This window comes from Sturnira hondurensis, unplaced genomic scaffold, assembly GCF_014824575.4.
Source record: "Sturnira hondurensis isolate 20B ecotype Veracruz unplaced genomic scaffold, ASM1482457v3 Scaffold0008992, whole genome shotgun sequence".
NCBI lineage: Eukaryota > Metazoa > Chordata > Mammalia > Chiroptera > Phyllostomidae > Sturnira > Sturnira hondurensis.
In genome coordinates this window covers 558105-570616 of record NW_028081623.1, presented here as the reverse complement: position 1 = coordinate 570616, position 12512 = coordinate 558105, and the positions used below count along the sequence as shown (strand labels likewise).

General features: G+C 39.1%; 1 protein-coding gene across 1 annotated transcript in view; it reads left to right on the top strand.

The window, feature by feature from the left end:
* The first annotated feature begins 3711 nt into the window (after positions 1-3711).
* Positions 3712-12512, top strand: part of ASB15 (ankyrin repeat and SOCS box containing 15) — a 52079-nt gene continuing 43278 nt past the window's right edge. Inside the window, exons 1-2 of the mRNA XM_037056491.1 lie at positions 3712-3760; positions 9226-9295. The gene's annotated coding sequence lies outside the window, so the exon portion shown is untranslated. The remainder of the gene's footprint in view (positions 3761-9225; positions 9296-12512) is intronic.

Sequence of the window (12512 nt, the reverse complement as noted above, 5' to 3'; positions counted from 1 at the left end):
CTGTGTATGCTAACATGTCTGCCTGCAGAGAAAGGACAGCCAAATAGAATAGTTAGTTTAGTATCCATTTGATGTCCCAGAAGAATGGTATCATTATTAAATTCTGTGTCTGTATAGGGATTATCTTTTCAAGGAATTTTCATAATTATGGTTCTTTTATTCTCATAACAGTGGGAAATAAAGAGAGCACATTATTTCAAAGGAGAAGCTGAGGCACAGATGTATAAATGGTTTGCTTTAATTCACAAAGACATGGAGAGATCTGAGAGTAAAATACAGATTCTCTACTTTCTTCTTTTAATCCAGGGTCCTTTTTCTGAGAGCCACTTGAAATATCTCTGACAGCAGTGAAAATTAAACGCTTTGTTCCAAAAAAGAAAAAAGAAAGGTTAACCTTTCCTAAAATTCCCTGCGAGTCAGCTGTACCTGAGTTCACCTCTAGGTAGATTAAATGAGAAACAACAGCTAACCAATGTGAATCAGGGTTTAGCGCAATACTCAGCACGTATTCGATGTGCGCTTTCTACACGGCAAGCACATTCCCAGACACTGGTGGTAAAGTGGGTAACGTAGCTGCCAGCACAGAATCCTCCCGCCTCTTTGCTCCTCCTGGTTTAGTGTGCTACCCACAGTGCTCCCTTACTAAAAATCACCTGCGCATCACCTGCCTCTGTGCTGCACAGAAACAAATGGCTGGAGTGATGTCAACGATGCAGGTTCTTCCAGGGGCCTGTGGCATCCGTGATCCTGATGGAGTGCGGCGCCGATACACATGACTCAGTGTCGGTTGTGTAGCTTTCATTCTGGGGAGAAAAGGAAAACTGAAAAGCACAGCAAAAGTAAACAATTATCGAAGTACTGGGAGGCATACTAGAAATAAAGGATTCCTTCTCTTTACTCCCATTTTTCTACTCAGTTTTCTGGACAACTGAAATAAAACATGAAATTTTTATCACAATCCCTAAGGCCAAAATAAGGAACAAGTGCAGGAAGGGAGGAAGGAGGAGAAAATCTGAGATATATTAAAGATGAAGCCAAGTGAGATGGACATAGGCGTTGCTTATACAACAAATCATGAGACAGAACAAAGTAGGATTCTACAAGGTATCAGAGCTACACCGTTGTGCCCAGAAGGCAAAGATAAGGCTTTAAAAAAGAATGGACTGGATCCCTGAGGAATGTGATAAACCATTTGGTGGTGGGGTTGTAGGAGCTGCAGCTCATAGCAAGAGCTGTATTTGTACTTACAGCCAAAGGCCTGCAAGCCCCGCACGTTTTCAGGAACACAGAGTACCTGTGGGCAAGTGATGTGTGCAGTAGCAGCAGGTGCTTAAAACATGCAGGCCAGGGTGCCTCACTGCTCCCTAGAAGTTTAGGTACAATGCTACCCCAAGTGGTTTGTTCCCAAAATCAGAATGTGTGGTTCCAGGGATAGAGCCTCTAACACTGCACTCCAGTCATTTCAACCCAACATTCCTCATATCCGTTGCTATGATTATCACCTTGAAATAGGACATGCATTTCTTGCCATATAGAGATAGAAGTGACGCATGTTTAGATCTCAGTGTCAGGTGCATTATATGCACCTTCCTCAGGACAGCAGTCGTATTCCGTAGTCCTTCACTGCTCAGTCACACACCTCCCTGAGACTCGCCCTCACCAGAGAATACCATAGGCGCGGTGCTCAGAAATCTGATATACGGTACTTTGTTTTCATTTTGAGAAAGCCAGCAGGAAAAGCCAACTTCCAAAACAGGCAAATGTGGAAGCGATTATTGGCATAATGAACAGATATTCTTTTAAACACATGAATTACTCGAAACATGCTTTATTGTGTGTATAGGTGATTAAACGACCTGAGGAATAGACATCATAAAATGAAGGGTGCCATGGTCATTATATGACTGTTACTTTCATCATTATGGTTATTACTATTATGGTTGCTGTCACTCTCAGAGAACTTGAACAACCAGTCTCCGGTGACAGAGATGGAAGTGGTATGATGAGACTTGCTCATGTGTCTGTGTTAGCAGTAACACACTTTCATTTATTTACCCCATGGCCTTTCTTTTGTCTTATTACTTTAGATATTTTATGATATAAGTATACGTACAATGATTATTCTGTAAGTGGGTAAAAGAGGCATAAATTGATTGCTATAAGAGCAGAAATGTCCCTGAAATGTCCCAAACCACATCTCAAAATGTTGGGTGTAGATTTCCCAGAAATTGCATTATGCTCAAAACCTTCACACAAATATTTAATATTGTAAGTTTTCAGAAGCATTATATAAAAATTAAAGTGTTTCACAATGCTGGTTGCTTTTGTAAGAATTTCTTACTGAAAAATCTCAAATTAGATTAAGAATTATAAAATGTGCACAATCTTCTAACCTTCAACCTTGACTCAGTAGTGGCATAAATACAAAATATCTGAGGTACGCTCTAAGGAGGACTGCAATACAGCCTCTTTTATCACAAAGAAGAGTTAGGTCTTCTGATTAAGGTTTTCCAATTTTTGAAGTAAAACTGGTAAACCTACCACAATTCATACATTTATTTATTAACACCAAGTAAAAAGTGTTGGTCAGAGAGATAAGAACAACAGTGTGGTGAGTGTCGGGGAGAGGGAGGTGTAAGGGGACTAAAATGTAATGTGAAAAAAAATACATTAAAGATAAAAACATATGATTTAACATATATCTGGTATCCAAAGATCGAGAAATAAAAATAAAATAAATAACTTAAGCCAAAAACAAAGTATATAGTGCTCTTCTAGGCCTAGGGAGTAGAAAGCTTCAGGAAAAAGAAAGAAATCAATGGTGGTGAATCCAAGACAGGGTGTAAAAATAACAAATGAAGAGAGTCGATCCACCTGAGACAGAGGGAGGTCACTGAGCCCCCTGAGAGTTGTTTCAGTGGAGTGCTGGGGAGAGAAGCCAGACGGCTTTGCGAATGCTGACAGCAGCCTGAGTTAATCCAAGGATTACTATGTCAAAACATGTTTAAAACAGATTATTTTCACTAGAAAATCAGTTAAGGTACTGAGCTTTACTGTTTTTTAATAGAAAACAAACAATTCTTCACAATTTAAATCCTGATTTTATGCTGCTTCACATCTGCTGCTCACTGGTTTTAGGCTATGCTTGTTCTATAAGGTGCCCTAAAGATTCTCCATCAGATTAGATGCCATGGATTGTCTTACCTGTCTATCATATCAGCAGCTATTATGTGCAAATCAAGGGGAAGACAGTAAATTTATAGGACAATAAGATTGTACTTAATGAGATTCAACACGAGTCTAAAAGATAAAGAATGAGAAATAGTGTGTGTTAAAATTGATGAAGAGTGGATTTGGATCTGCAGGTACACAGACTCATAGATCTAATGTCTCTTGAATATGGTTCAATTCCATTTACATAGTCTTGCTTTCTTCCTTCAGCAGGAACCCTCATTGCAGCTGGGTTGGCAGATCATTTGTTTTCATGAGAGCTCTTTGAACCAATCAGGACACAGCTAATCTTATTATACCTCTGTGGGTTTGTGTTTCTTTTGATGAGAGTCTGGAGAAGTCATGGGTAATACTTTACTGTGTGCCAGGAACGAATTATGTTTCAGTTGTACAAGGTCAGATCTTAATTTAACCACCAACTGGGAACTTAATTTTAGATACACAGAGGAACACATTGGCTCGTAGGCACTTCCTCTGGTTTAGGAAGGCAAGGCCCTGGATAAGAATGGCAAGACGATCATTCCAAAAGGTGAGATTATGAAATATTTGATCTGTACCTCACCAACTAGCTTATTAAGTAGTTTAGTATTAAGAATATTTTAAACAGATGAAAATAGATATTGTGGTAGTTTCTCATTACTATCTTTCCAATTGACCATCTGTGGGTTTGCCAGTCTAGGGCCTTTTAAATTACAAAATAAAGCCAGAGGGTTTTTTTTGTTACTTTCTTTTTGTTTATGGAATATTAATTCAATTACATAATCGTTTATCATAATAAAAAATAGTATCAAGAGAAAAACAGATGAAGAATAAACAGGCTTATAGGAAGTGTCAGTATACACAGTATGGAATCCCAGAAGGGTTTTATCTAGCCCTGGTTTCTGAAAAAAAAAAGAGTTAATGATTTTTGTCAATAATTAAAATAAATCTCTATCAAAGTTTTTCATCACATAGCAAAAGATGGCTGCTTTATATTTAGATAAAAAATTCCTTTAAATTCTCTTAAGTCAGTAGAAGAAAAGGAACTCAATAGAAGTAGAAATTAGCTTTTGCAAATTAAATCCTAAAATCTCAAGGCTGGAAAGTCCTTAGAATGTCTCTGATACCATCACCCATCTGGTTCTTAAATAAACATATAACTTCTAAGAAAGACTACATATCTAAAGTAAAATGATTTCTACAAAATAGCAGTGATGTGGATGGGAATTTCAAACACTGCTTTGTGCTGAGAACATTATTGTCACAAAATATAATTTTAAACTTCTGTTGTTTTTATGGGAATACCTCAAATGAAAATTTACCTAAAATATATATATTCCTACTGGGGTTGTTTGATAGGTTTTTGGTTGTTTGCTCAACCCTTTTAGAAAACTTTTCTGAGGCTTATGAACATTAAAATTATAAAACGTGACCCTTTTTTCATGAATTCCATGGGAGTGGCTTAGTTACTAGGGTGCACTGTAGCAGTAGACCTGTGTGGTGCTCATGTCAAATGACTGGGTTTGCACAAATTACCTAACTACTCTGTGCCCACTCAGTTTTCCCATCTATAAATTGGGGGTAAGTGGTGTTGTAGAAAGTAAATAACGTAATCTAATGTATTTAGCATAATGCATGTCACAGGTAAGCTCTTCATAGATGTGTTTTTATAATAATTATTAAGGCCCTGCTGTGAGCTTGATTCTGCAAAAACTTGGAAGGAAGGGGAAGGGAGAGATTAAAGTTATTTCTGAGAAAAGTCTAGAATGTGTTATTTAAAAGCAGCAAACTCCCCAAGGGGACGGATCCCTTTGTCATGTGTCTAACGCAGTGACTGGAACACAGCAGGTATGGAATACCTACTTTTGCATGAGCAGGTAGGACATTCTGAAAATCCTTAGGAAAAAAGTGAAAGTCACTGAGGACTGCTGAGTCAACTCTTCTTTTTATTTTTGATTTAGTAGAGAAAAGGAGTATAGATACTCTGCATCTGTATTTCAACAAGGCATTTGACAGTGTCTGTTGGACATGGTCTTGTTATTGAAAAGAAGACAATACCAGATGCTCATGTTTTTGGGGGGGATTTGAAACCAGATAAACATTTTTTTGAAGGGTGCTAAATACTAGATCAATATTAACCTGAAAGCCTCTGTCCTTTGCCAATTTCTGTTCTACATTTGTTATTATTATTTTTTAAAGATTTTATTTATTTGTTTTTAGAGAAAGGGGAAGGGAGGAGAAAGAAGAAAAATATCAATGTGTGAGAGAAACATTGATTGGTTGTAAATCGATTGGTTGCCTCTCACACATGCCCCAACCAGGCAGGCCAGCAACCCCGGTGTGTGCCCTGACTGGGAATCAAACTGGCAACCATTCACTTTGTGGGATGACATCCAACCAAGTGAGCCACACTGGTCAGGGCACAACATTTATAATTATTAATGAACCAGGTAGACACAGGGGAAACATGAAAATGTATTTGCAGACAGAACAACACTTGGAGAGATACAGAACATATTAGATCTTAGAAGACTGCAATAAAAGTCAAATCTACAAATAAAGAAAAAACAAAACAAACAAATAAATAAATAGAGTTCTGCACAGAATTGCACAGCTGTAATGTAGGGAAACTATGACTTATAGAATTTGGGGCAACAGGGCATGAATCAAGTGTGTGACTGAAGAGCCCCCCAACTCATCTGAGCTTGGGCTACATTAATATGAGGGGGCACCCTCCCAAATAGAATTATCTTCTGGAGGGCAGGCCCCTTGTAGTGGGAGATTTCCCCACTAGCTGAGTGTTCTAGGAACCCATCTGTACAGCTGATATTGTGCACCAGCTGGTATTGTTGTGAGAAGCTGTGTTTGATTTCAGTGATGTTTTCTGGAAAACTCTTTCAGCGGTTTGCCCATTTCAAGATGGGTGATTTACGAGTGCACTTGCTCACACCATGCTGAGTGTTCAGCAGTTTTTGGATGAAAACAGCATGACCCCTATGCTCCACACTCCCTATTCCTTTGATCTCACCCCAAGCAAACTTTTTTTTCATTTCCTCGGATGAAAAATGTCTTCAACGGGAAATGCTTTGCCAATGTGGAAGATGTAAAACAAAAAACTGTAGAAGCAAAAAGGCATCAAAATTGACAAGTTCAAAAACTGTTTTGAGCGGTGGAGAAAATGTCTCGGTATGTGTGTTGCCTCAAATGGAGAGTACTTGGAAGATGCCTGAAGTGTAAACATGTAAGAAAAATATACACAATTTTTCCACAAATAAATTCCATTTTTTTTAGTCCCCTCTTATAGATGGATAGTGCCTGGGGAAAGGAAGGTGGTTACATCTGCTTAGTGGTATGATTATTTGACCGCAGCTGCCCACAGAGCCCATGGTCCAGAGCCTCTCTTAGAAAGAGGTGGGTGTTGAATGAGTTTGTTTACAGGAAAGCAATCAAGATGGCAGAGGGAGGTGACCCATGTCCGAGGAAGAGCAGATGTCCCTCCTTGGGAGGAGAAGGCTCGGGGGAGACCTGACAACCTTCTTGGGAGCTGTTGAAAGGGCACTCCTGCGGCAGAGGAACATTGTTCTCAGGGTGGCTCTGAGGAATAAAACTCGGATCGTAGAAAAGTGATTTGAGGAGATGGGTTCAACTTAAATATTTTTCCTAACTGTCAAAGCTGGCCCAAGATAAAGGGAAGCTGAAGGTAGAGCAAGCTTCTTGTCTTCTTTGTGGTGTTCGGGCTGAGACTGGAAAAATACTCATTGGGATGTGTTAAGTGGAATTCACTGGTGGGGCCACCTAATGGACTTGAACTCTGAAGTCTGGTGATTCTAGAGAAAAGGAAGGAGAGGGAAGTAATGAGTGTGTCAGAGTGCTTGTTCAAGGATGAGAAATAGAGCTTAAACTGCCCCAAAATGTTTAAAATTCTATCTCCCCATTCCAGAGGAGTTCAGTTACAGAATATTAACTGGTATGTTTGTTGACCACTCGCAACACATTAGTCATAGCTAATGAGGCAGCTGATCTAGGTGGGCAGGATTTGAATGAAGAATCAAGTACCACAGACAGCTGTCTCCAGGAGAAAGAAATGAATGGCCTGGACATGAATTCAAAATAAATATGAAGAAATGCAAAGGCTCATCATTTTTTTAGTGAGTTTCAAACAAAAAGATTTGACTGGAGCACCAGTCAGGACCTTCTGCCATGTCAAATATACCATGTGACAGAACAAATATTTACATAGAAGGGATATATACATGTAGATGAATATATGCATGTACATATACAAATGCATGCACATATATACATATACAATACTTTTTATTAAGGTCTAGAGATAATTAATTTTGTTATTGCAGCTAATGAATGCAGCCAAAACATTTTTGCTTACCCTACAACTCAGTTGTACAAATCAAATTTAGCTCTTTCATTGCCTGTACCTGGCCTCACCTTCCTCTGGAGCTGCCACTCAATAATAAATGGAAAAGAAATGCTTTCATGGAGGCAGAAGCAATAACTTAGATAATGAAGCCATGGCTTGCATGACGCAGGTAAATGGATTTGTCTTTCAGATTTCTGCTCTTCCCTGATCCAAGAAACTCCCTCTACCAGGTTTCATCTGCTTGACTAGAAGTTTGGGAAATTTTTACTCTTCTCAAAGTCACCAAGGTCCCTGGCTTGTCCAGAAGGACCTATCTCACCACCTATGAGGCTCATCCTGTGAGCCAGATGCCAGGCCAGTTTTCTGGAAGGTTTTGTAAGCTTTGGCTCTGTGAAGTCAATCTTAGTTCCTTCAAAGCGGCTGGTCATGCCTGATTAAATGAACATCATTCTCTTACACAAAACTTTATCCATGATGTTAAATATTCTTCAAGGATATAAATTTTAATAACTATTATAGTTTACTATTGTTTCAGTATGCAATAACATCTTATACAAATTCCCTCTTGTTGGACATTTTATATTATTTCTAATGCATTGTAAGTTTAAATATGGCTGAGATGAATATTTTCACAAATTTATTTTCATATCTCTGATTATTTTATAAGATTCTTAGATTTACAATTACAGACAAAGGGTATGGCTTTTTTAAAGTCACATTATTACCTAGCTTGTGATAAGGGCACATTTATTAATAATTTGCCTCTTCATGGGCTATCCTTGCTCTATTCTTTTCTAGTCTACATTTACATTCCTCAAGAAATCCACATACTTGTGAACCTAAAACTCCTTTTCTTTCCATGTATCTTTTTCAAGACATAGTATGGATCTTCCTACATCTTTGTCATAATTGAATTTGACTTGGAAATCAATAGCAGAAACTAAAAATGTTAAATTTGGTAATATGAAACTAGATATAAGCAAAAGCAGTAGCACAGTTTTTATCAGTAGCATATTAACATAGAAATGGAGCCGTAAATAATGAAGTCCCAGAATTAGAAATGAACTTGGCCAAAACATATGTATGACATAGAAAGAAAACACAAGGTTACTCTAATCTTTTTTGATTAGATTATCAAAAAAGATAATCTTATTTTTATGATTATCCAACCACTAATCTGTATACCTGAAACTAAGACAAAGTAATGTTGAATGTAAACTGTAATTGAAAAATACAAAAAATATTACACCTAGGGTTGTAGATACAGGAAGAAAATGCAAATACCATGAAGAGGGAGTTGCTGTAACTTATGACTTGTAAATAAAAGTGATCTATGTTTATGGGGTAGAACCCAGTTCTGACAGAGTTTTGTCTCTCTTCCAAATCTCTGGGGGACCCGTTGACTCTGTTGCTGAAATCAGCCTAATGAAGCCATTTATCTGATTTGCCACTTTGTGCTACAAGAGTCTGAGAAAACGAAAGTGTGTAGGCACCAAATAAAAACCAAAGTTATAAGCTTACACATATGAATGGTCAAAATAGAGAAAATGAGAATACACATTGTTTTGTATATAACTATTTCCTTCACAAAACTGAAACATGAAAGTGCCCTGTAACTGGTGCTGCTCCTCTGATAGGACAGATCCTGATGCTGCTCTCTGGGACCTCCAACAAAGGGACTCACTCAAGACCCGTTGCAGTTTCAAGGTAAGAGAAAACTGAAAATTTCCTCAGGGTTTGGATATGGACTGGCCTTGGATAAAACTGAGAACAGAACCAAATTTTACTGTATTGCTTTTCTTATCCTTTCTTGTCATATCCCACTAGACTCAGTCTTAGACCCTCTGCCATCATACCCACTCCATGTAGCTATTCCAACAGATGTTGATTCCACAGACTTGGGGCCTGTCTGGTGCTAATGGCATTAGGGGAGGTTAAGGCTGAGGGTGCTGGTGGGAGGTGGGTGCAATGCAGAGGGCAATAAAGGATGGGGGGAAACAGGATAGCTGTAATAGCATGATCAATAAAATACACTTTAAAAAAGGGACACAGGAAGATGGAACAATACACTCTAAAGGACAGAAACTCTCACTGATGTAACAGGATTGCACTGGCAGGACAGGTGCTGGCAGCAGGGTGATATTTATGGACGCAAAGCCCTTCCTTGCAACATGGAAGCGACTGTCCACTCCAGGACCTCTGAAGGCCAGCCCTGTTTGGGCCCACGGAGGTGTTTTCAGTTTTGCTTTGCCCAAGACAGAGTGTGAGGGTGAGTGGGCTGCACAGCTTTGGATGTCACTGGAAGTCAGCCAACTAAACAACTCATAGGGAATGAAGTCATATTTGCCCCTGTTCAGGGAGAAGGAGGACCTTGGTTGGTCCCGTCTCAGGGGCAGCTCTGAGAGGCCTGACATCTGACCAACAGTTTGGTATTATCACAAATCATGGATTGGAGGTGGCTTAGAGAGTCAACGCAGAGAGGCGACACGTACCCAGGTTCTCTCCTGCATCATACTTTGCAACATCATCCCAACCTCCTGACCACGTGAGTCAGGCACCAACTGGCATGTTGATCCTATTTTTTTAGACTGTAATGTGTAGGCTCCAAAACAAAGCGCAGAATGAAGGAAAGTTTAGGACACCTCAACCCATCCTAAGCAACACAAAGCCTTGTCTCATGGAGACAAAGATAAAGATTTATGTATTCTTGAAAGCAATTTTTTAATTTTTGTAAGTCATTGTAAGTCATCAAGAGCTGCCTGTTACGAGCAAGATCAGAGTTTTAAGGGCAACAGACTGTGGGTTGCTTTTCTGCAGCTTAGGAAAGACCTTAACAACAGAGCTACCCGTGTTCTGTCCAGATGCTACTCATTAGCTCTGTGACAGTGGGAGGGTTTTCTAACCTCCTGAACCCCAAGTTTTCACTTATACACAATGAATCTATAATACATTGTCAATATAAGAAACATCCAAACCTGTGAAAATTTTTACGAGTATACTGAGCCAAACGGATGACAATTGCTGGGAAGCAAAATATCAATGGATTGAGAAAATGTTCCAGAAAATGGCAGCTTTACCACATATTTTATACATCAGAATCAAAGCAGAAGATGTGTGGGGGTAGCGAGAAAACTACTGATGATAGATTAGGGAGGCAGGAGAGAGCAAAGCAGGGAAATCTCTGGGATTGCATAAAAGCAAAATGAATGGACACATACTTCTTTACATAGGTGGGTGCAAGATAGTTAACAGTCAACAACTAACATGACAACAGCAACAGTGAAGGGACTGGTGGTCTCTGCTTTGGTGCAGTGTTGGTGCCCTGGGGGGCCTGGAGAAGGAAATTACCTTGGCATTTTGGTGGTATGTTATTGTAGATGCAAAAAAGACAATAGATAGGCTCAGTGAAGGCAAAGATTTACCTTGTTAGGGAAGAATACCATACAGGACTACCCACCACGACTCCCTTTTAGTTAAGGAGTTTTAATTTCAGACCATCCTATGAGGTTACTTTAGGTCTCTGAGTTTGCAGGTCCTCCACACAGGCTTCCTCTGAGCTTGTCAGGTTTAATAAGGGACCTCCTTCTCATTCAAAACCTAAAGGTAGAATGGAGAATTTTAAAGCAAGGAAGTGATTGCAAAGCACTTTGCATGGTGCTAGAAAGATCATAATCACTCAATAATTTATAACTATTTTTATAATCACCATTCTTATTATTACTGAAGATAATCTAAAATTTATTTGATCACCAAACTTTCCCTTTTCCCATTATTTAAACCTAGGATTTTACTCAGCCCATCTATAAACTAATAATTACTGATAATGGAATAATAGGATGTAGCATTTGAGAATTCTTTCTTTTTTTTATTTAATTCTGGTTCAAGTACAGTTTTCTGTCTTGTATTCCCAGCCCTGCCCCCCCAGTGCTCCCCATCTCCCTCCCATTTCCACCCCCCACCTTAATTATTGTCCATGTGTCCTTTATACTTATTCATGTGAGTCCTTCCCCTTTTCCCCTGTGATTCTCTCCCCTCTCCCCTCTGGACCCTGTCAGCACGTTCTGTATTTCAGTGTCTTTGGTCACATTTTGCTTGCTTGTTTGTTTTGCTGTTTAGATTCCTGTTAACAGTGATATCATATGGTATTTGTCTTTCACCGCCTGGCTTATTTCGCTCAGCATAATGCTTTCCAGTTCCATCCATGATGTTGCAAAGGGTAGGAGCTCCTTCTTCCTTTCTGCAGCATAGAATTCCATTGTGTAAATGTACCATAGTTTTGTGATCCAGTCATTGACCGATGGGCATCTAGGTTGCTTCCAACTCTTGGCTATCATAAATTGTGCTGCTATGAACATTGGGGTGCATAGGTTCTTTCGGATTGGTGCTTCAAGGTTCTTAGGATATACTCCTAACACTGGAATTACTGGGTCAAAAGGCACATCCATCCATTTTTAGTTTTCTTAGAAAATTCCATACTGTTTTCCATAGTGGTTGTACCAGTCTGCAATCCCACCAACAGTGAACTAAGGTCCTCTTTTCCCCACAACCTCTCCAACACTTGTTGTTTGTTTCTTTGTTTATGGTAGCCATTCTGACTGGTGTTAAGTGATATCTCATTGTGGCTTTAATTTGCATCTCTCTGATAGCTAGTGATATCGAGCATCTTTTCATGTGTTTCTGGATCCTCTGTATGTCCTCCTTGGAGAAATGTCTGTTCAAATCCTTTGCCCATTTTTTAATTGGGTTGCTCATCTTCTTTGAGTGCAGTCGAGTGAGTTCTTTGTATATTTTGGAGATTAAACCTTTGTCTGAGGTATCATTGGCAAACATGTTTTCCCAACTGTTGCTTCTCTTTTCATCTTGATACTGTTTTCCTTAGCCATGCAGAAGATTTAAGTTTGATGAGATCCCATTTGTTTATTCT